At 47.3% G+C, this 23,591-nt stretch overlaps 1 protein-coding gene across 1 annotated transcript in view; it reads right to left on the minus strand.

Moving 5' to 3' along the window:
• EXOC6B (exocyst complex component 6B) overlaps positions 1-23,591 on the minus strand; it is a 2,452,465-nt gene that overhangs the window by 873,479 nt on the left and 1,555,395 nt on the right. The gene's annotated exons all lie outside the window — the stretch shown is intronic.

The raw sequence follows: 23,591 nt of genomic DNA on the forward strand, positions 1-23,591 counted from the left end.
CATAAACATTTTTCTCATTGTCTCATTGGGTCATCTGCAGAGTTGGCACTTGGTCATACGATATACATACGATATACCTTGTGGTGGAACAAACCCCTCGAACAACCACTAAACACACTTGAGTGCAGCGCCTGCGTGACATACCGAATGCAAGGTTGCAGTGGTAACTACAAGAAAATACTCTGTTTAAGGAGGTAGGGATCTGGAGATCAGGCAGGTTGAGCGCATGTGGCTCGCCCCATGTACACATCCTTCACTGACAAGAGAAAGAAGGTGAAAGTCTGAATGCTGCTGCTTAAGGGTAAAGAAATGGAAAAATGGTGGACATGGACATCATCCATTCCACTCTCTGCTTTCCCAGCTCACACATGAAGATGGACATGAGGTCCCAAGTACCTGTGGAATGAAAGGAAATTTGTCAGGTTAGGACTAGCCGAATGAACAAGGAAGAGGAGGGGAAAGACGTTCCAGTCAAGTTTGATAAACGTCTGGATAAGATGCTGTATCTTCCCTGTAATGGTAAAAGGAACCCCTGATATGGTCTGGACCGTTTTTGGCTTGTTAAGCTCATTTGGCCTTACCCCACTTTCTTCGCCAAGACCCTCAGCATGTCTTGTGTGACCGTACAGTTATGCCTCTTCTCCTTCCACATGAATTGTAAGCAGACTGGGATAGCCCCGGGATGATTAGGTGACCTTCCCTAATGTTAGTTCTTGGCATGTAGTGTTGAAAGCCAGACTCATCTCAAACCCCTTTGGACAGTTCCTGGTAAAATCATTCTTTGTAAATTGTCCATGTTGTTTTAGCAATGCAGACTTTCATAAGACATCCTATTTGGAGGCATACTTTTTAACCCAGATCACAATGGACCTCGGTGCTGGCCCTCTGTTGGGCTACGCCCTAGAGTAGCATTTGCTGTAATTCATCCTCTGCCCCCTCTTGCAAATGGAAGTCTCCGTTGGAAAATATTAATTAATGCTTTCACATACCTCACTAGACTTGCTGCACCTTCTGGAATCATGGCTAGTTATTCAGTATGTTGCCACACCTATCCTAGCACTACGTGGTCTAATCGGTCTTCCAGTTGTAGAGGAGGAGTCAAATACCCCACCAGAAGCTCTGCCCCATGTTCCCTACATGGTGGGAAACGGAAATTGTGACACGTGCAGTACCAGTGAGGGTGCCTGTACCGACCGCAAAGAATCCTTGAAACAAGGTATCCATTGAGAAAACCCTATATGTATCCACAAAAAGAAATAACGTTCTTCTGGAAGAAGTCCCGGAAGCAGTGTGAAAAATAAGAGAGAAAGAAGATTGGTGACATCATGCGAAATAGAACTGATGCACCCTGGAAAGATATGCAAGATGAAAGAACAAACATTCTATAAGATCTGAAGAGGAGGTGTTGAAGATTAGCAACATTTCGGGCTCGAGATGAAGATGCTCATGCAAAGAAACATTGAAGAAAATGAAAAGTCAGTTTACATTTGTACAGATGCAGTAACTCAAGTAGACGAAGTGATCTTAAGGCTGCCTACGTAGTAAATAGTTTGCATCGATGCGCCAATGTATTTACATAGGAATGTATAGAACCTGGATGTTCCACTGTGCACTTTAGCAAGGTTTGAAACCCTGTAAGTGAAAAGGGTTTTCAGTATAGCTTAATTGGAAAACAGCTAATGGCGAAGGAGAACTTCAAGAAAGGCTTGGCTGGCCAACACCAAGAGTCGAGGCCACTGTGAGCCTGGTTGTCCATCAACTAGCTACAATGAACATGAGAAAGCAACAACTTCTGTTTGAGGTGAAATGGAAAAACACTGAAGGTGCCAAGAGTTAATCATTTAATAGTATGATATGCAGCAATGAGCTCGAAAACGTGGTCTCCAGTCACATGGTCTGATAAAAATAGACATTGGATCGAGCTACACCAAAACCAGAAGATAAGACCATGCCATACTCCCTTTAATTCTCAGGAACAGAGAGCCTCTGCAAGGCCAAGTTCAAAGCCTTAACTGAATGGCAAACCGCAAGAGTGATGATAGGTGTTTGGCTAATTGGGAGGGGAGGCATAACCACATCGACCCTCCATGCACCTGGAGTGGTAGCCTGCGTGCTGCTAGCATGTGGAATATTCCAGAAGGGTACAAGGGTGCCGACGTAAAGAGGGCCACGTATCAAGCGAGCCCTATAGTTTGAGTAACCAATGAATCGTTTTGTATTTTATGATGATGAGGAGGACTTGCACTAGAGGAGGGCTTAGTTGTCCACCTGATGTGAGAGACCCAATCACTACCCCCATTAGTATTGAACGTATGTATACTTAGATGTTCCCTCAGAGCCTATCACATCCCCAAGTAGGTTTTTGTAGTTTGCCACATAGTGTGACTTCATTGATGACGAGTTTTTACTATAAAGGTTATGTTTTTTTCTGAAATGCATTGAGAGATCAAGCAAACTGATGATGTCCGTTGTAACCTTCCTGTTTTAGATAATTGAAAATAAAACAAAGTTTTGCCAACTTCGGTTTTGGTTATTGATGTTTGAGTAAATTTTGCACCCCATCCATCGCTAAGTATTGCTACCTCATCGGTTACCAGACATTTGATTGAAAAAAATTTGTCGACTGGACAAATGGTCGAACCAATTTGGTCGAATTTTTTACTTTTTTTATTTTTACCCCTTTTTTTGGGGGGGGGCTTTTTTCTAAAAAAAAAAACCTTTTTTCCCCTAAACTACAACCTAAAAAATATATATATAAATAAAAAAAAATTCGACCATTTGGTTTTCGAAGAAATTACATCGACCAAATGTCCTGTCGACGAATTCTTTTCAATGAAATGTCCGGACACCTACCTCATCTTGTTCCAGTGCCTATATCGTGAGTGCGCTTGCTCTGAACACCTCCTCCATCTCCGTGGGTAGCAATTTCCTTCCTGAGTCATGCAGCATTTCTCTCCACATTCTGTGCCCGAGTCCATATTCGCCTACTTACTCTGCTCATAGTACCATATTCAGAATCGAGGGATTACATCTCTCTGTGCCACTCTTCAGACCGTCACTTCCACTCTCTCTCTCCCCTCACCACATCTTTTACATGCATAGAGGCCGACCAACAATGCTTTAGCGATGCCACACTTTTGTTGGGTCTCTTGAAGTGGCACTTCCTGTGCGTTTAGATGTTAGACATTCTAATGGCCCCTCCGATCATTTCTCTCTTGCTCTCTATTACAAGTCCTTTGATCATTCAGTGCACGACTGGATATGCTGGCTCGACAGCACCTACAGAGTGCAGGAGGAAGGCCTCAGCAACTAACACGGATGCTGTCATCCTGCTCCGTGCCATGGAGTTCAAGCGATGGATCCACTACTGTGGTTTCCGGCACTGCCATGGTCTGTGAATATACAGTGACCTTTGCACTGGGCTATCAATCCTTGCTGTTTTAGCCTTGTTTGCTCCTACAAGTTAAGGTAAGGAACAAGTTACTTACCTGTAACAGTTCTCCAGCATGGGTCTGGCATGGATTGACATGCTCATAAATTTTTTCCCGTCGTCAGGCCGGGAATCCTTGGTAAAGAAAAAATCAGTATCAGTTTTGTTTCTGATCTGTCTTTCTCAGTAGTAACCAATCCCTGATCTCTGGGTCATACTGCCCCTAGCCAATGACTGCCCTCTCCCTAAGCCCCTCCCCTGGCAGCCATCCTCAGATTTGGTAGCACGTAAGGTGGCAGTATGACCAATTGAAGAGCCGCAGAGGGGTAGGAGGGAGGGTTCGCATGTGAATCTATGCCAGGCCCATGCTGGAGAACAACAGTTACAGGTAAGTAACTTGGTTCCTTCTCCAGCATGGGGTCTGGCATGGATTCACATAATCATGAATATAAGGATACATAGCAGTACACACATGCACAACCACAGGAGGTGGCAAAGGCTCAACATTAAGCATTACATAAACTCAACATTAAGCACTCTTACTTCCTCACCAGGCTCATCTTCAGGCGAACAGGTTGCGCAGCACTACTTGGCCGACTCTGAACTCCTCCCTGGAATCCCGGTCGACGCAGTAGAATCTTGTGAAGGTGTGCGTCGAGCTCCACGTAGCAGCCCTGCAGATGTCCAGCAGGGGCACACCAGACAAGAACGCCGTGGTAGCAGCGATCGCTCTGGTCGAATGTGCTCTCGGACGGCCGGGCAACGGTCGGTTTGCCAACCGGTGACAGTGCATGATGCAGCCGGAGAGCCATCTGGAAATGGAAGCCTTCGAGAGAGCCTTCCCTTGGTTCGCAGGTCTAAAGTTCACAAATAGCTGTGACGTCTTCCAAAAACTCTTTGTGCGGTCCACGTAGAACTTAAACGCTCTAGACACATCTAGCGAGTGCAAAGTCCTCTCTGCCGGCAACGAAGGCGACGGGAAGAAAACCGATAACACCAAGGGCTCGTTGAGGTGGAAGTCCGACGGCACCTTGGGCATAAAGGAGGGGTGCGTCCTCAGCACCACCCTTGTGTCGTGAAAAGTCAAGTATGGAGGCTTGCAGGATAGGGCCTGGATCTCTCCCACTCGTTGTGCGGAGGTGATGGCCACAGAAATGCTGTCTTCCACGACAGGAACTTCAACGGCGCCGAATTCAGAGGCTCGAATGGCGCCCCTATGAGCCTAGACAGCACCACGTTGAGTTCCCACGCCGGTGTAGGAGCCTTCACTGGCGGGAACGATCGGAACAGTCCCTTCATAAATTCCTTCACCAGGCGATGAGACCACAAGGACCCCAGTCCCGTAGTTCTGGTGTATCGGGAGATCGCAGCCAGATGTATCTTGATGGAAGCGTGAGCTAGTCCAGTCTCGGCCAGCGACAGTAGGTACGGCAGTACTTGAGGGGCCGTAATCCGCAACGGGTTAATCTTCTGTGCACGGCACCAGACAGAGAACCTCTTCCACTTATGTCCGTAGCACTTGCAAGAACCTCTCTGCAGTCAGCAGAGATATCGTACCCTCCAAACTCTAGTGTTGCAGGAGTCAGGCCTGCAAGTTCAGCGACTCCGGGTCGTGATGAAGGATGGCGCCTCCTTCTCTGGAGAGAAGATCTGTGTCCGTCAACAGCTTGACTGGTGGGGACGATGACAAGTCGAGAAGGTCCGGGAACCAGATCAGTCTCGGCCACGCCGGAGCGACAAGGATCATTCTGCACCGGGACCTCTTGAGCTGGTTGATGAGTCGGAGCAGCAACGGCAACGGAGGAAACGCATATAGGAACAGGCCGTCCCAGGGGAACGAGAAAGCATCGCCCATGCTCCTTGGTTGGGGAAACCTGCTGGCGAACCTTGGATAGGGCCGGGGATCTGGTTCCGGATGTAGAACATCGTGGTGGTGTTGTCGGTGAAGATCCTCACCACCTTGACCTTGACGGACGGGAAAAACGACCTGAGGGCCTAGAACACTGCCCGGAGCTCCAGGATGTTGATGTGGAGCGGCTTCTCCTCCGTGAGCCAATGGCCTCTCGCGTGAAGATCTCCGGTGTGCGCTCCCCACCCCTCCAGGGAGGCATCCGTCGTCACCGTCGCTGGGTGGGCCGGAGTCTGAAAGTCTGTCCCCGCCACTAGATGAGCGCGGGTGCCCCACCACCGGATCGCTCGTTGGAAGGTCTCGTTGAGAGGGATCCTGTCCTCGAAGCTGCCAGTCGCTTGAATCCAGCGGGCGTCGAGGAACTCCTGTAGAGGACGCATCCGAAGCTTGCACAGGCGCACAAGATAAATGCAAGAGGACATCATCCCGAGGAGGGACTTGATGGACCTCACACTGGCCACGTCCGTGGCCAGCAGACGCTGCACATTGCCTAGGATGGCCTTTGTCCTTTCCTCCGACGGCGAGGCCAGACGCGCCACTGTGTCGAGCTTGGCTCCCAGAAACAGTGCGACTTGAGAGGGGACCAGGTGGGACTTGGGGAAGTTGATGGAGAACCCCAGGTCCGTGAGCAGCTGGACGGTCTTCCCTGTGTGTTCTAAGGCAAGCTCCCTTGTCCTTGCGCGGATGAGCCAATCGTCCAGCTAGGGGTAGACGTGGATCCCCTGCAGGCGCAGCCGCGCTGCCACTGGAGCGAGGCACTTGGTGAAAACCCTGGGTGCCGACTTCAATCCGAACGGGAGGGCCTTGAACTGGTAGTGCCGCCCTTAGTCCACGAACCTGAGGAACTTCCAGTGCCCTTTTAGAATGGGAATGTGAAAGTATGCATCTTCCAAATCCAACGACGGCAGGAAATCGCCCTCCTCCAGCTGTCCCAGCACATGTTGGAGGGTGACCATCCGGAACTTCTGTGCCTTGATGTACTTGTTCAGTCGTCGCAGGTCTAGGATGGGTTGCCACCCTCCTGTGTTCTTTTTCACGAGGAAGTCGCTTGAGTATAATTCGGAGCCCCAGAGCCTCTTTGGGACGAGCTCAAAGGCACCTTTCTTGAGCATCGCCCTTACCTCCAACAGCAGTTGAGGGACGTGGTTTTCTTTCCTGGCCACACGAGGAATGCAGGGGCACTTTTATAGAAATTCGAGAGCGTGCCCATGGGCCAGGGTGTCCAGCAGATGGACTCCCACACGCTGACTAACTTCGCCAGCCGGCCTCCCACCGGGGTGCTTCGGTGGGGGCCCGACGCCACGATCGGTTCAATCTTGCTTGGAGGACGCCTTGGCCTCCCTGGCGACGACGGCGGGATCCACACGACTTGCCTCGTCCTCTATAGGCTTCCTGCGACGAGGAGCAGGCCGCTTGGCGGTACGTAGAGGAGCCACCGCCGAATCCCTTGGAGGCACCCTGCTTGCCTCCGGAGCTCCGAAAGTACGGACTTCGTTGCTGGAGAACTCCCAGGGCCTTAGCTGTCTCCGTGTCCGCCTTGATGGCTTAGAGGGACTCATCCACTGTTTTCCCAAACAGGTTGTTCCCGTCGAATAGCATGTCCAAAACCTTGGCTTTTACGTCGTGGCGGAAATCCGTCGCCTTGAGCCACCCTCGTCGTCTGAGGCAAACGCTGTTGCCTAGCTGGCGGAAACCGGTGTCGGCAATGTCCATTGCCACGGTTATGTCGTGGTCCGACGCCACCTCACCTTCTTTCAAGATCTACAGGGCCTCAGCCCTCTTGTCGTCCGGTAGGAAGTCCAACAGGGGGGCGATCTTGTACCATAACTCCCTGTCGTAGCGGGTCACGATCGCGAGGGCATTGGCCGCCTTAATCGCTGTTGCCGCTGAAGAGATAACTGGTCCCATTGCATCCAGCTTCTTTCCTTCGCCATCTGGCGGGGAAGTTGACGTCGAGGCCGATGCCACCCCGCTTTATTCTTGGCCACTGCTGAGACGAACGAGTCAGGGGTCGGTTACGCCCTAAGTCACAAAGGTGCCGTGTCGAGGATCCGGTACTTCTTCTCGTACCGATCCCTCTTGGCAGGCGTCGTTGACGGGTTCTTGAGAAGGGTGAGACCCTCGTCCCAGATGTTATCCAGCAGAGGCCCTTCCTTCTTCTCTTCGGGGCAGAGCTGAAAAAGCTAAGATGCCCTGGCGATCATAGCATGGAAAGACCCAATCTCGTCGGGCGGGGAGGCCCGGGCTGAAGGCGATGGGAGCTCCACTCCTTCGTCATCCGTATCCGTCGTGGCTGTGTCCGTTCCTGTGACATCCCCAGGTACGGGGACGTGGGCAAAGGCTGAGCAGGCCGCGAGGGCTGAGAAGGCGGGGCTGGATGGGTCCCTCTTCTCTTGTTTGGGGGACTTACCGACGGGCCGGGCTCCGGCTCCTCCGTCGGTGGTAGGGGCAATCTCATCCTTATCTCCGAACATAAGGATTGTATTGCCAAAAAAATGGCCGCCGAGTTGTCCTGCGACTCCGGAACTGACGGGCGCAATGGTTGACTAGGAACCTCGCTGGCGCCCCCATCGCTCTCGTCGTCCCTGTAACGCTCACCTGACTCCCATGGAGGCGCTGGTCTGGTTCGCGCTGCTGTGACCTCTTCTAAGGTGATGCGCAGGATTCGGAAGACGGACTGGACCGGGCCCCCAAATCTGGTTTGTTTGGCTCGCAGAAGTATCCTTCTGTAGGCGAAAATAGGGGATTAACTGTCTGCAGGGTAATGCAATCAGCCTCCCACTTTCCCCTCTCACCCTCCTCGAAACCCTTCTGTGATTCCTCGTAGCGTCTCACCTTAGGGTCTGGAAGGACGAGCTCTCCATCCTGCTTCTGATGCAGGGGCGCGTTGGTATCCAGTTACTTCACTGGATTTTCGGATTGGTGAGAACCAAACTTGCTTGGCTTCCAGGTAAGTTTTTTTTTTATAAGAGGTTCCCCTTGTGTCCATGCATTAATGTACTAATGCTAGTGTCTTTTTCCCCATAGGGGACGGGGTACGGAACGCCGGGGAACAGGCACCGACCCGAGATGAGAGGTGAAATCCTTGTAGAAATCAGGTAAGTCTTTAATGAGCGTTTTTGGTAATGTCTTTTCATTCGCTCATTAACGCTGATGTCTCTTTTTCCCCTTAGGGGCCGGGGTCCGGAAATGCCAGGATGCGGCGCGGACCCGAAATGAAGAGGGAATGAATCAACAGGTAAGTCTTAACATGGAGATTTAGCTTTCCTTATTCCCTTCTCTCTCTCACCTTTTGTTCTGGTCTTTTTCTCCCTAGGCGCTGGGGCGTGACTGCGAATCCGGATGATCGCTGCTGAACATGGAGGCGCCCTGTAAAGACGAGTGGAATGCGGCGCTGCAGCGATCGACGCAATGAGCTTTTAAATAAAAGTCTTCCTTTTCAGGATTGTTGGCGAGATGTCTCCGGGATGAGGATTTAGCAGGTAAGGACTTTTCCTTCTTCTGTTCTCTTCTTCTCTTCCTTTGCAGGTGATCCAGGATGCTGGCAGGCGTGGCATAAGTCAGGATGCAGGAGAAGACACGGTGAGTGTCCAGCTGCTAGATGCAGAACAACGCGAAGCACGTGTGGCTGTTTTGGTGGGGTTTAAATAGCCTTGGAAGAAGTTCCAGGTATGTATCCTTCCCCGACCACGCCCGGATGGTAAATTAGTCCCACAGGTAAAGTAGTTCCTTTCAGGCCTCAAGGAGGCCGGGATCCTGCAGCATGGTCTGCATCAGGTAAGTGCACCCAAGCACTTCCATAATGAGCCTGGTGTTAAGTCAGGATATATATTCCTTGACAAAGTAACCAGAATCCTGATTTCAAGATTTTGAACTCGTCGTGTAGAGGACGAATTCTTTTTGTCAATGTACCCAACAGAGAGGGAGAAGAAACTCTCTGACCAGTCAATTGACCAAAAGATGAGAGGACGTCACAGGAACCGGTCAACCTGCAAAGGAACCGTACATTAGCGACAGAAGACAACTTGAATAGCAATGCACAGACAACCCAACCTCTTAGTACCTGAAAATAGACTGTAGTCGAGTGACTGGCAAATCAGAATAGAAAGGTTGGCGTCAGGATTCTAAGAGGACAAAGAATGACCAGTGATTCACCGGAAACCAAACAAGGACCAAAAGTAGAATTAGATATAAAGGAACAGTCTTACCGGATGAGAGTTTCCGAGGAAGTTCAAAAACTAGAGGAATAATTGAAGAGCAGAAGTGATGCGCAAGCAGGAGTGATGATCCACCTACCCACCGCCGGCACGAGGACGCCTAAACAAGGATCCGGTAAACAACAATGTCCACCTGAAACCGACGGCACGCGGACGCCTAGTATAGAGTCTCCAGTTCCAAGGGGAAACGAGGAAGTCTGTAGAAAAGTTCCAGTAGCAGCAGAATGGATGACGTAGATGGCAGCACCAGCCAAAATAAGGACAAGAAAAAATCCGTGAACAGTTCCAAGAGTCGAAAACCAAGCGGGCAAAATTCAAGCAGACGTCCGTGATCCGTAACACTTCCAAAGAGCAGTTCCGAGGGTCGAGACAACAACAATAGGGACACACAAGCAGGAATCCAGTATGCGGTCCGGGTCAAAACACTAAATTCAACAGGAGCAAAGTCAGGTACGTAGCGGCAAGAGAAATAACAATTTCAGAAGCAGCGAGTAGCGGGGAGGCGGGGCATAAGAACGAAAACCAAAAAGTCATGTGAGGTTCTAACAATGTGTAAAGACACGTGACCTCAAGTACGCAGAGTGACTGCATTTCCATGGTAAAGCCCAGCGCTGCTTAAAGAACACAGAATGAACTGGCTGAGCAAACTTCCGTGTCCTGAAACAGCGTCTCTGTGACAAAAGCGAAGGAAACCCAGGTGAGGAAGGTAAGCGAGTAGGAAAGGAAAGATTGCCAGTATGCCTCCCTGATTTACGAATCCTGACACCTGGCGCCTATGGCGCCAGGACTGATGTCTTTTATGAGACTGGCGCCATAGGCGCCAGGACACTGTCCAAAGGGCCCCTATATGGGGTCGCTGGGTCCTTCCTTGGGGACTGGATGTCCGCTTTCGGGGACGCAGGGCTTGAACCGGCTCCCCGGGAGCGGGCATCATGACAGTCCCCTTCGTCAGGATCCCTCCCGTGGGACTGGGCCTCTTCGACGCCCTCGTCGAGGCCCTCCAAGACTTCAACCAGTTCCTCCTCGGAGGCGGTGTCCGTGTCCACAATGGCCACCGGCTCCCCCCCTCTTTTTCCACCGGGGTCTTCACGGGGGTCTTTTTGATGGGCCTGAAAGAGGCTTCCCTCCGCAGTGGCAGGGAAACTCTGGGCCCTGAGGTCACCTCCACTGGTGTAGCCTCCTCAGGCTGCGCCAGGGCCGCTGCAACTTCCTCGATAGAGGCCTTGGCCGGGTGCATCAAGGCCTTCACCACCTTCTGCGGGCCTGTGGCCTTCACCTTGGGGGGAGGGTCACCGCCTCGGTCCCCCTCGGCTGGATCCTTCAAGATCGACTGGGGCCTCTCCAGAAGCTTCGCTGGGTTCTCGGCCTTCCTCTTCCCTGAGCCAGAGCATTGGCTCGTGGTTGATGGCGCTGGAGAGGATGCAGCCTGCCTGGCAGCCGAGGAGCCTGACCGTTCGGCGCTCCTGGTGCCCGCGGACTCACGGTGCTTTGCCTTCGGTTGGGCCCCCGTCGCCGGGGTGCCCTCACAGGACTTAGAGGACCGCTCGGACTTCTTCTTCTTCTCACCTGACGGGCTCTTTCCTTCCAGCCAGTTGGAAAGTCAAAGGTGTCAGTCCCTGATGGTCCGTTCCGACATGTTCCCGCAAAATGAACAGTCCTTCTCCACGTGCGTTTTGTCCTCATGAAGGCAGTAGAGACATTTCGAGTGCTCGTCCAGCTTGAACACATTCTGCAGCTGGCATCCAGGGCAAACCCTGAACAGCTTTCCGGGCGTCAAGCTTCCTTTCTCCTGGGCCATATCCGGTTAGGCCACAGAAACTTCTGGACTCCTCTAAGAAGCGTAACTCCACGAAAACTTCACCCTTGAGGGGCGTAGAAAATCCGAAACGGGTCCCCGTTGATCGGATGTAGAAACGGTGGAGCTTGAGGCTCTATTTGACCGAAAAATGAGAAAATATCTTTAAAAAAGCGCGAAAACGCAGCAAAAAGCTAGAGAGCTAAACACGAGGACTCCCAACACTTGAGCGTGTGGTACAAATCTGAGGATGGCTGCCAGGGGAGGGGCTTAGGGAGAGGGCAGTCATTGGCTGGGGGCAGTATGACCCAGAGATCAGTGATTGGTTACTACTAAGAAAGAGATCAGAAACAAAACGGATACTGATTTTTTCTTTGCCGAGGATTCCCGGCCTGACAACGGGGAATATTCATGAGCATGTGAATCCATGCCAGACCCATGATGGAGAAGTTGGAGGTCTTAGTTTTTTTTTTTTTTTAACAGTAGGTCTGCCATTTCAGGGTATTTAAGGCTTTAAGAACTTGCATAAAAATAGGTCATTAAAGGAGAAGTTTGAATCCAGCTCCCAGCCTGGTCCCTTATTCTTGGCGAGTGTTCACACCTCTACAAAGCCCTGCTTCTTAGGCACATATGATGTTAAGCTCTGCACAGTGTGTAATTGTCCCATATTGAAATGGCATGGAGTGCCTAATCTGCAGAATAGCATATAATGGTCCATACTGGATGCGACTAAAACCTCATGCATGGGCCCTTCTACACCATGTGTGGAGGGGTGCTCTCCATTTGCCAGTGATTTGTCTGCCGATTTTACTAACCACGATGAAAATTATTGTCACATAAATCAAGTACTTCATCTATGTGACATTAACTTTGTGATCTTGGAATATGTATAAAAGAACATCAGGACACATGTGGAAAACATTGAAAGGTTCAGGGTCATATTTAAAAGTAAAACAATAGTTTGTGTTTCCTATGGAGGTTAGATCTAAGGTATATTTTGTATTTGCTTCTTATTCTCTAGAGGTAGCTCCTGCTTACTGGGCGATATCAGATACCAGGAGCTGATTTTAGCACCTGCTAATCAAATCTTTACTTCGATCCCAGAATTTAAAACTCCTTTCCCCTTCTACAATTCTGGAATCCCAGCCTACAACTTCCAAAAGCAGCTGAGGCAGGAAGTACAAGAAACAAATTCTCTCGAGGAACTAAAGGGAAACCAGAGTAATAGAATATTTTTTAGAAGTTTCTAACAAATGATACAGAAGTAAAAAAGGTCCCCTTCTATGTATTAGATGATGGCACAGATGTACAGCTGACTACTCCTAGAATGTTATGGTCAGATGCGAATACCACATAACTACCGCTGCCCCCTCATGTTTGAAGACAACAAATGAGGGCATACCAGCCATAATGCTGGCTCCTGAGCCTATTTGAATCACAACTTCTGCATACAAAACTGGGAAAATCTTATTTTTTTCTGAATTTTAGGCACTATGGAAAGAAACCCACTACCAATATTGTCAGTTAAGTTTAGAGAAGTGAAATATGTAGTGTGAAAGCAACAGCATAACCAAATACCATTAAGGAATTGCTGTGTAAAGCATGAAATGTAGATACCAATGAAGACAGTCTTTTCAACCACTCTTCAGGGAAAGAGTAGATCTGTGATGGGGTAATGGTTGGACAAGGTTAAAGAGTGCCTGAAGCTCACTCATCAGCCTAGCTGTAATGAAGACAGCTAGGAAGTTTACCTTATGGGTGAGCAATTTCAAACAACGAGAATGAAGGGGCTCAAGTGAGGCAGCAGCCAGTAATGTTAATACAAGATTTAAGACTCACACCTGAAAAATATACTGGTATGCAGGAAACTGGTCATCCACCCTGCAAACACTGCAAAATAGTGGGGATGGTGAAAATAGCGAAATAGTGAGCAACTACCATTTCACTGTGCCAATCTGTAAGCCTAGCTCAGTTCAAAGAAAGCAGAAAATCCAGCCCATTGCAGCTGCAGCAAAGTGAAAACCTATGTTGCTTAGAGGCATTAATTGGCTTGGTAGCAGGTTTCCTGTTGGAAAGGACAATATTGAATGACAAATCCCACTCTTATAATTCAGCCTCAGCATCAAGCCTACAGGTTGAGACTGTTGATGCTCAAGTTGAGGACCCAGCCACCGATTTGAGAGAGTAAGTCCACAGAAGAGACCTGAGAAAACATGGTCAGGGTGGACCTATACTTCAGCAGCCTGCAAAGAAAGCAGCGGAATGACAAGATTCTACTGGAATGCATAAAAGAGAGCTTAGTTCTATTTGGCAATCAATGAGTCTTCTAGACAACTCTTGATGGAAAATTTCAAGGAGCAGAACAATTCACACTTCTTGCTGACACAGGAAGTGAAGAAATCTACTTGCAAGGTCCCCCAAAGGGAGAGGACCTCGTCTAGAACTTACTGACAAAGCTCCCTCTCGCGGGAGGTTGAATTATGTCTGTTCAAGGCATCCATAATCACATTCTTTGTGCCAACAAGATGGCAGACACGTCGTCCTACAGAGCACAGAACTACTTACTCACTTTCCTTGCAGAGCAGAGATCACCCACCATCTTGCTTGTTATGGTAATGCATGGCTCCTGTGTGGTCCATCGGTATCAGGACACATATGTAGCACACAAAAGGAAATAAATGCCACCAGGGCCAGCCTGATGGCCTGCTGTTCCAGTACACTGACAGTTTCCCGGTGCCTTGGCAGGGGACCAAAGCCTGCTCACCCTTTGATCGCCCATTTGAGCATCCTATCCTTTCAGCAAGGTGACTGTGTCCATTATTAGCTGATGCCAAGAGTGCCACAGATTATGACCTCCCCCCCTCAGTATTCTCTCTCTCCAAACCCATCACAGGTGGTCCTGCGATGAACATTTTGCAACCCTTAAGAAGTCCAACATATTTCCCTGATACTGATGTCACTGACAACACAGCAGTCACTGGAGGGGCTTCATGCATAAGTGTCTTAGGTACCACAAAAATGCAGAATGGTATGAGTACCAATAGATGCACAAAGACAGAGGCCATGACCAAACACTGGGATTGGGAAAGATGACTATATGGGGTAGGTGGGAGAGAAGATCTGCCTGAGTGGGTATCCCAAGTGAAACAACTACTAGGATTGGGTCAGCAGAGACTTCTTAAAGTTCAATGAGAAGCCCAAACTGTGTAACAGACAGCAGTGTGTTGCAGATCTGGGTGGAGCCATTCGACCAGTTAGGGAATGACAACGTCCTGAGATTTACAGCCACCATGTCTAACAGCTTGATGAGGACAGCCAAAGAAGAGCAGTCTAAAAGGCAGAACTCTTAACTGGAAATGGTTGTTCCCAATCATGAGGACCAGGAACCTCTACGTGGGCAACTTCACCGCAAGCACTGGAAGTATGCATTGTGATTGGTCATGAGTAAGAGTCGGACACAGAGGCATATTTTGATCGCTATATACTTTTATTCAAGAAAAAGGGGCTGGAGGAAAATGGACCTTTCCCTATAGGAATGAGGGGTTTTCCAGCATCAACCAAAATATCAAGTGTCCAAGTCAGGATATCCAAAAGTCATCTGCCCCGTGTCCAAAACCTAAGCTGACCCTCACATTCTAAACTAATCAAAGTGAAAGGAAGAATGTTCTTTTGGCAACGTCCTTGCAGCTACACTTTGCCAGTTCAACTTAAAGTACCAAAATTGTGCAAAAAGGCAGCAAACAACCAATGTTCCACAAGGATATGAAAGGGGTTCCCTTCTCCTATAATTCCAAGGTTCCTTAATAACACACCGTCTCAAGATATCAACAGGTCTTCACTTCCTTCTTCTGGTTTTCCAATCTTGTCACAAAATAACATATCTTTTCCTGTTGTTCACAAGGCTTGCAGCGGCAAGACATAGCTTCTCTCTTGACAACCACAAGTTTTAATACATCAGTGTATATGGTTCCCAACACTATGAGATTGCTCTTTCTATCTAAAAGAACAGAACATCCTCTCTTTTGCAGATTTCACAGGGTCAAGAGATTGCTTCTCGTCTCTTGACAGAGTGACCCATATATGTACAGCTTTAATGTCTTTCAAAACAGCCTACCTGGTGGGCTCTCCTGCCAGGTTTTACTTAAGCATCTCAACTCACAATTCTCCAAAACACCCGGTATACTCTCCTGCCAGGTTTAATTCATACATCTCAGTTCATAGTCCTCCGAACAATGCACCCGGTATACTCTACTGCCAGGTATTACTCCATTTTCATTTCATTGTTTATTTCGGTAAAACAAGGCATGGAATGAAAAATGAAGGCGGGCACCACGTTGATGATTCAAATTTGTTCACTTAGCAGTGTTGTGTAATAAAAAGTACTATTACTTTATCCTGTTGAAGAAGGTCCTATGGCATAAGGACCAGAAAACAATAGAAAAAGAAAAAATAGAGTGAATCCATCCCATTAGAACTGGTGCTCTCAGTTTGCCCTTAACCAGGTTGCACACATGGTGTCAAGAATCGGTCCGGGATCACCAGGACGCAAACAAAGCAAGCAACGCCCCCATCTTGTCCGACATTACAGGGTCACTCCATGAGGCATCAGCCGGTACTACCATTCCGGATTCCTAAAAAAGGGGCATTTGTTCAACGCCACAATAGACACCATCCCTCCATTTCGTTGCAGTGGCAGTTGCCATGGAAATTAGGACAAGGATCTCAATTCGCGTCACGTCAGCCACATGTTATGGTCAGGTGACTGCAACTAGATAAACTCTAGCCGCGGTAAAACTTGTTGCTTCTGATTTTGTTTCGAAGTGTGCTACATATCCTGTTTCTAGCCTTGTTACCTACTCTTGAACGCTTGACCTGCTATCCCTGCCTCGCCTCCTCTGCTCTCGTCTCAACCTTGCTCTCCGAGTTCAAAGTTCGGCTTCCTTTGTTGGACTCCTCGAACTTTGTCCCCTCCTTCCTTTTCTCTGTCCCGTCTTACCTGTTGCCTGCCTAGTCCTTCGTCCTCTATCCTTACCCGCAGAACTTCCCCCATTCCGCTCTGCTACTCGTTGCCGAACCAGACCGCCTCCAGGAACTGTCATTTGCCTCACGTCTTTTTTTGGCTCAACCTAGAACTTCTAGTTGCTGAATCGGACCTCCTCCCGGATTGCTTTATCTCACGTTTTGTCTTGTGAAGTCCTTTCATCATCCGACCTGGATTGTCTTATGGATTGTTTGCCTCACCCGTGATCAACGTTGTTGCTTCTCGTCACTGACTTGGATTGCACAGGACTGTCTCCTGTTCCTTGGGATCCCCGAGCTCCGACCTAGACTGCTGGTACATTCCTCTGCACCTCTTCCCCGGTACGGACTAGAGACTGCCTTGGTACCAACACGGGCAGAGGGTAGAGCGTCCTGTTCATGATATCATTTTTTGCTGAGAAAGGTAGGCGATCTAGCTACATACAGCTAAAATCGCCATTTAAGATACTGCTGAATACTGATCAGCTCTCACTTCGTTTTGACAGGAGCAATGACCACTGTTATACTCCATATGTCAGTTGAAGACTTACCTGAAATATAAGGTAGAGTCCTTGTACGTCAGTGAATATAGTTTGCACATTATTCGTTTCATACTTTTCTGACATTAAGTTTTATTTTATTTTCTTATCAACTCATTGGAACACATGGATAGACACCATAAACATTGGTATGTGTTTTTCTGTTTTTGCATGATTGTTTTGAACGGATATCTGGTTGTATTTTATCCAATTTTAAAATGATAGAATTTGGTAATTATAGTCAAACTAACACATTGTGTACCGCCCTAAAGAAGGTTTTGAACCGAAATGCATTGGATCACACACATGAATTCTTAACCAGTATATTTGCCTGGCCTCTTTGAATTTGAAATCATATTATTTGATGAAATAAATCAAAAGGAATGTGAATAAACAGTTCCTTTGAGTAAATCTCCATGATTATCTTTTTTTGTTGAGATTATTCAGTATTTTGGGAAAACGTATGGACTTTACAGTACCCATGTGAGCAGCCCGGTTTAGGGCAAACTGAGAGCACTAGTTCTAATGGGGTGGTAAAACAAGGCATACCATAAAACAAGTCAGAAAAAATAACAAGCAACAATATTACAAAACATGTAAATAATTGTAGTTAAACCCAACAACCATAAAAAGACTTGGGAAACACTACTATACTCAAGATCTATCTCATCTTTATAGAAATTCTCTCCAAAACAGAGCACGTTTAAAAAAAGACAAAACAGCCCAAGCCACTTGTACAGAATCCGCCAACAGCAAATAATACAATGCAGGCTCATAACTACAAAAGCCCAGACACAACAATGCAGGTTTCAAAGAATGTTCTCCAATTGCTGAGGCACTGGGCAGAACATAAAACATAAAAAAGCGTTTAAGAATTCCTTGGGCACCCCACAGAGCAAATACGGTTGATCCGCATCCCCCGTGAGCATAGCCGCCACCACAGCTCTTAAGTGAATACAGTTAAAATATTTGCTAAAAATAAGGATGCGTTGAGAGTGATGCTTTGCCCAGCTCAAATACTTCTGCAAACCAGGGGACAAAATGATCAAATGTTTCCTATTGGCAGGCCTCATGATCTCCAGAGACTTTCTCTTAGTCTGAATAGACCGGAGTACACCATTTAAAAAAAGGCATGTACATCCGTATTAGATAAAGGAACTACTGTGGAACAACAGTAACCCACACCCGCTTTCAACAGCACGGTTTTCACATACCTGAGCCATGGAGTCCTCAAAAGGGGATCTCTGAGCACAAAGTAACTAATACCCGGGTCAAGGAAGCTTTAGTGTTATCCCAAATTCTTAACCAATGACTAGCAAGCATAGATGCAATCAGGTCAGTAAGAGAATAACAGGCCAGTTCTTGATGAACTGCGAAATTGGGGGCAGACCCAGGTAATCCCAGAACGCTCTTAAAACAAAATGTTTTCAACCACCTGGTTAGATTTAGTTTTTACCAAATCCCCACACAGCTCCATGCCATATCTTACCATAGAAGATGTTTTATCACGAAAGACTGTACTGGCTCAATCGGGTTTATTTTAAACAACCCAGAAGCTCTCGCTGGCCCCGCACAATTGCCTGCTTAATTCTCAGGGTTTGTTTCTCCTCATGTAGGCCCCAAAATTCAAGGAAAATCTTGCCCCAGATAATCATAGTGAGCCACTCTTGGCACAAATCCCCGCCCTTACAAAAAAATAGCTGAACACCTCTGGGGACGCTTCCCCCAGTGACAAAACATCACAGCTGATTTCTGTGCATTTACCTTTAAACCCACGGTATCCCTAAATCTGGCAAAATCATCAACGAGGCACTGAAGAAATCTGGGGGTGCAAGTTAGTAAAACAGTGTCATCTGCATAGGCAAGTAAAGGCAAATGCCTATTGCCCAGCTTGGGAGAGTTAGTATTAGATTTAAGTAAGTAAAGTCCACTTATATAAAGACAAAAAGGGGCCAAAACACAGCTTTGATGTACCCCACATTCCACCTGGAAGAAAGGGGTGCAAAGTCCAGCAGGTTCACTCATAAAACATACCATCATCAAATAGTGTATTCTCTCTAAGAGATCCACCAGGGCTCCAGGGCAATTTAGGGATCTGAGCATGCTCAATAGCCTAACACAAATGACCATGTCAAACGCAGTGCTCAGAACCATAAAAGCCAAAAAGATGAGTTTGTCCTTGATGAACAAAGAATGTGCCACTACCAGGTAAAGAATCAAGGCCTGTTCTGCGGTCCCCAAACCTGGTTTGAACCCCAGCTGGATAGGAGAGAAGATGGTTCTACTCTTCACCCAAAACTGTTCCTAAGGATGACCCTCCTCAAGATCTTAAACACTTAATCTAAAAGAAAGATCGGCCTACAAGACGCTGGGCCTTCTCTTACTAATTTGGTAGATGATAGCATGGTACCAAGAAACAGGGCAGATACCTCCAGCACATGCAGCGTTGAGCCCCAAAGACAAAATAGGGGCCCAAGGATTTGGTTCCGCCAAGAACAAATCTGTGTGAAACTTATCCTGACCTGGGGCCTTATTCTTGCCTTGGTTCTTAATAGCTGTCAAGATTTCCCCGACAGTAAATATAATTATGCCCTCTGTAATATCAGATGACGGATTAGAGTCCAAAGCAAGGGGCCAAACAATAACCATACACCCAGAGCCATTACTATATAAAGAAGAATGATTTACCCAGTTCTCATCAGTGGACAAGACAGCGGACTTGTGTTTATAAAAGGGACAATTATTAATAATGTCCTAAAAAAGTATAGCGTTGTTTTAGTCAAGGAATTTACCCAAGCTTCCCAAGACTCCCTTTCGATTTTACGTTTTCTGCAAACTATGGCCTTCTTAAGACTTTCGGCCCTTGATAATATCAAGTTTTGAAGACAGTGGGTTCTTCAAAGTTCTCTGCAGACAACCCTTTAATTTGGCACACTCAGTATTAAACCACCTGGGGTGAGGACTTTTTCACAGTGTGACAAAAACAGAAATATTAGTCAATAATAATAAATACTCAAACCAAGTGTCACTACTGTCTAAACGGACAGGTAAGAAACGTTCAAGAGCCTGCCAATTATTTCTAACAATATTCCTCTGCAGGCTCTTACAATCTGCTTATTGCCATTGTAGCCGAGGCTTCAAGGCAATAGGGCATTCATCTGTCAGGGGGAAATACCTGCCCTGGGGCCTGCAAGTGAGTTGAATAGGGAAATGATCACTGCACAGGACATCACACACCCTAAACTCAGTAACACAATCCCAGAATGTTATTGGGACATACAATTAATCGATAATGGAACAACCTAACACAGAGGTAGAAGTAAAGTTTACCAGAACATCCTTGGGGAAATTAGAATAAAGAGCATGCAGCCCCCAAGCAAAAAGGAGTTTCCAAAGCCTAAGCCCCTCCCTTCTGATTCCATCATCTCTCATGATAGGTGGCAAAATTCCAGCCAAATCATCTTAATTCAGATCAGATAATACTACCAGGCCTGTTAATCAATTTCAGATTGAAATCCACCCCAAAATAATAAGTAAATCATTTGCAGCCACCCCGCTTTACCTTACCCTCCATTATGGAGGCTAAAATAGAGAGACAGTTCTTACCAAATTGGGTATGAGGGCTTTTATACAAATTAACCACCAGAACATTGCGAGTGGCCACCCTGTGGATTCTTCCCCCCTGCAGGAAAGGGCCAGGGGCTCAAGCTGGAAGTATTCACTCACAAGAGGCGACATAACCAAAATACACAGCCCTCCGTGACAGCGCCCAGGACACCTGTATTAAAATAATACCAGATCCTTTTAAGGGTGACAAAAACTCAGGATGGCCTAATCTGGATTTAATTACTGCCCCATTCCAGGATGCACATACCTGCAATTCTCCAGGGATTACTCAAGTTTACTTGTATTATACTTTACAGTCTTATATTCTCTTCACATGACTGGTATACTCTCCTGCCAGGACGTCAGAGTTTTCCCTTCCGCCAACATTGTGTTTGTTCCTCTATCGTGTTGGCTGCTATCAATGCTTGTTCTTCTTCACTACTTCCCCGGCTGCGGATTCCTTGGTGTTTCCAATTTCTTGCTTGCAACACCATTTTTAGCTTGCAAAAATGTTCTAGCTTACATGTTCATGTTCTCTGAACAGAGTCCTCCCTTCTTATTCGCTGTGCGGTTCATGCAGCAAATCGCATCAGTGTCCCCCTATGCGTGCCTGGCCTCACCAGAGTTTCTGGCTGCTTCTGTGCCCTCCGTGAGAGGTGCTCGCTGTAGCGGGCTTCCTTCCATTCACGTCAGGGTCTCCTGCACTCTCTGGTCTTCTCACTGCACTGGCATTCATGTCAGAGCTTCCAATACTCCAGATTTTGTGACAGTGGTCCTCCCAGTCTCAAGTTTCTCCTGCCGACATCTTCCTAACCATTCTTCTGCTTTGCTGCACGCCACAACCCATCTGCTTCCCGAACCCCATCCGGGGAGGAGATCCTCCATCTTTCAGTCTTGCCATAGCTTTTACAACTTCCTGGTATGGGTCACCTGATAAGAAGGACTAGACTGCATCACATGCTGCTTGTTAATCTGCATTGCTCTTGTCCACTTCTTCGTCCTAGTTAATTCTTGGGAATCAAGATATATGTGCCCATGGCTTTCAGCATCTTCTGCTGCACCGTATACCATGCAGGTTTGAGATTAGCCCTTCCAAAGTGGGGTCATTCTTTATTTTGCATGGCAAACAGCCTCTACTCTCGTGAGGTTGGTCTCCCCCCCATTATGGTCCTCCCGCAGATAGCCACCCCCAGGGTTGTAGTCCAATCGCTATTGTCCTTCACTGACCACATGGAGAACGACTTTCTCCGGGGAATCAATGACGACTTCGTCAGATTTGTCACAGCATCCTGAATGTCCAGTGACACCAGCCAGTCCACAACTTGACAACCCGTAGGGTCTGGGGCAAGGTGACCATCTTGAACTCGTTTTTGCATATGTATAATTTCAGAAGATGGGATGCTGGCCCTGTCCTCCTTTGGTACTAGAATGTAAAGAGTACCTGTCCCTCCTCTCTCGTATGAATTGAGTTACCAGAAAGTAACAAACCCCATACATAGAGGACAGGCTTTTGTTGGACAGCTAACCTAAGGGAGTCAGCGGTGGCCTTGGAGGTTTTTACATTCTCCAGAGAACTTGTCTGAATTTTGAACAAATTGCTTGTCACAATCAACGGCATATCCAAGAGTTTAGCATAGTTGTCAGGGACAAAACCAAACATTTACATCCATGAATGCCTGCAGATATCCAAGCTCATACCCATGGCTCTCCCCACACAGTTTGACCTATCCACACCCAACTAGAGGATTTGATGGGTCATCTCCTTCCCCAACAATTACCAGGGAGATGACATCTCACATCACGGGCATGGGCGTTTCACTGCAGTTACAGATCACAATCTACAAACAGTGGGTATGTAAGCAGGTGGGGTTCCCAGCCCTTACGCCACAGCTGCCGGGGGCAAATATACATCAGCCAAAAAGTGTCTAGTTTCTTGCTTTGTCCATCTGGGTGCAACAATGAAAAAGTGACAGACTTCGACTGAAGAGGCCTAAAACACCAGAATGAGGTGTGTGGTTGGAAAACCTGGATCTGTGGGGGGCTATACAATGCTTCTTTCTCCATATCTAGTGTGGAGGCCCTTTTTGAGCACGCAGCCAATGAAGAAGTGTTTCTTCCAAGGGACCCTGGACTACAATGTCCATAAGGTCATACTGTACCACTGGCTTTATTGGAACTGACAACCTTAGGAATGGTCCACTGAAAGGAATCCTCCATGAAGTCCAGATCCAGGGAGGTGTCAAGACTTCTGGAATCCTGAAGGTTCGAAGCCAAACCTATAAGGCAGGAGTGATGGGACAGCAATGCGAGGCAGACAACATTTTGATGATTATTCAATGCATGCCATTTCAGTAAAGTAAAAATGATATCAAAATGCCTCACTTTCCCTACTCTGATGTGGATTTCTCTGCCTAATAAAACTAACGGGAAACATCTTACACAAGATGTCTGGCCCTCACACTAAACATCAACTACAAAGGAAAACATACAGCAATTTCGATTAACATCAACAATGATATTCACAATTTCTTGATAACCTTTTAGCAAACTGGGTCTTCACCAGGATTCAAGATGTATTCAGCTTCAGTGTTCATCAAAAGAAATAAGGAAATCCACATAGGTAGCAAAGTCTCAATTCAGTTCTTGAAGGTTGAATGTCAAGGTAAAGATTTGCTAACCAAAGTTCCAATAACAACAAAGCTCTTCTTTTTGGTGAAATAAAGACTTTCCACTTCCTCAGACTAGCATCAATGTTATTCCCAGCCACGATGCTTTGCCACGACCTCCAGTTATCCAAAAAAACTTTGTACAGTTCAAAAGAAGAACAACTTCAAAAATGTTAGCGAAACACCAGTCTTAGTTAACAATTATTATGTCTCTTTTCAAGATTAGGATTCACAACAGGTATTTTTGTCATGATGACTTCACAGTGCTGCTTCTTCTACTTCAAATACTTCATTTCTACTAGAGTTTATCATGAGGACATTCTCCTTTGACTCATAGCATTCCACTTCACTCGCACCTTTGAAGTCTTCCATCTAGTAACAACTAGCTATACTGCCACAGCTTCAGTACT

This window comes from Ambystoma mexicanum, chromosome 6q, assembly GCF_040938575.1.
Source record: "Ambystoma mexicanum isolate Mex_15411 chromosome 6q, UKY_AmexF1_1, whole genome shotgun sequence".
NCBI lineage: Eukaryota > Metazoa > Chordata > Amphibia > Caudata > Ambystomatidae > Ambystoma > Ambystoma mexicanum.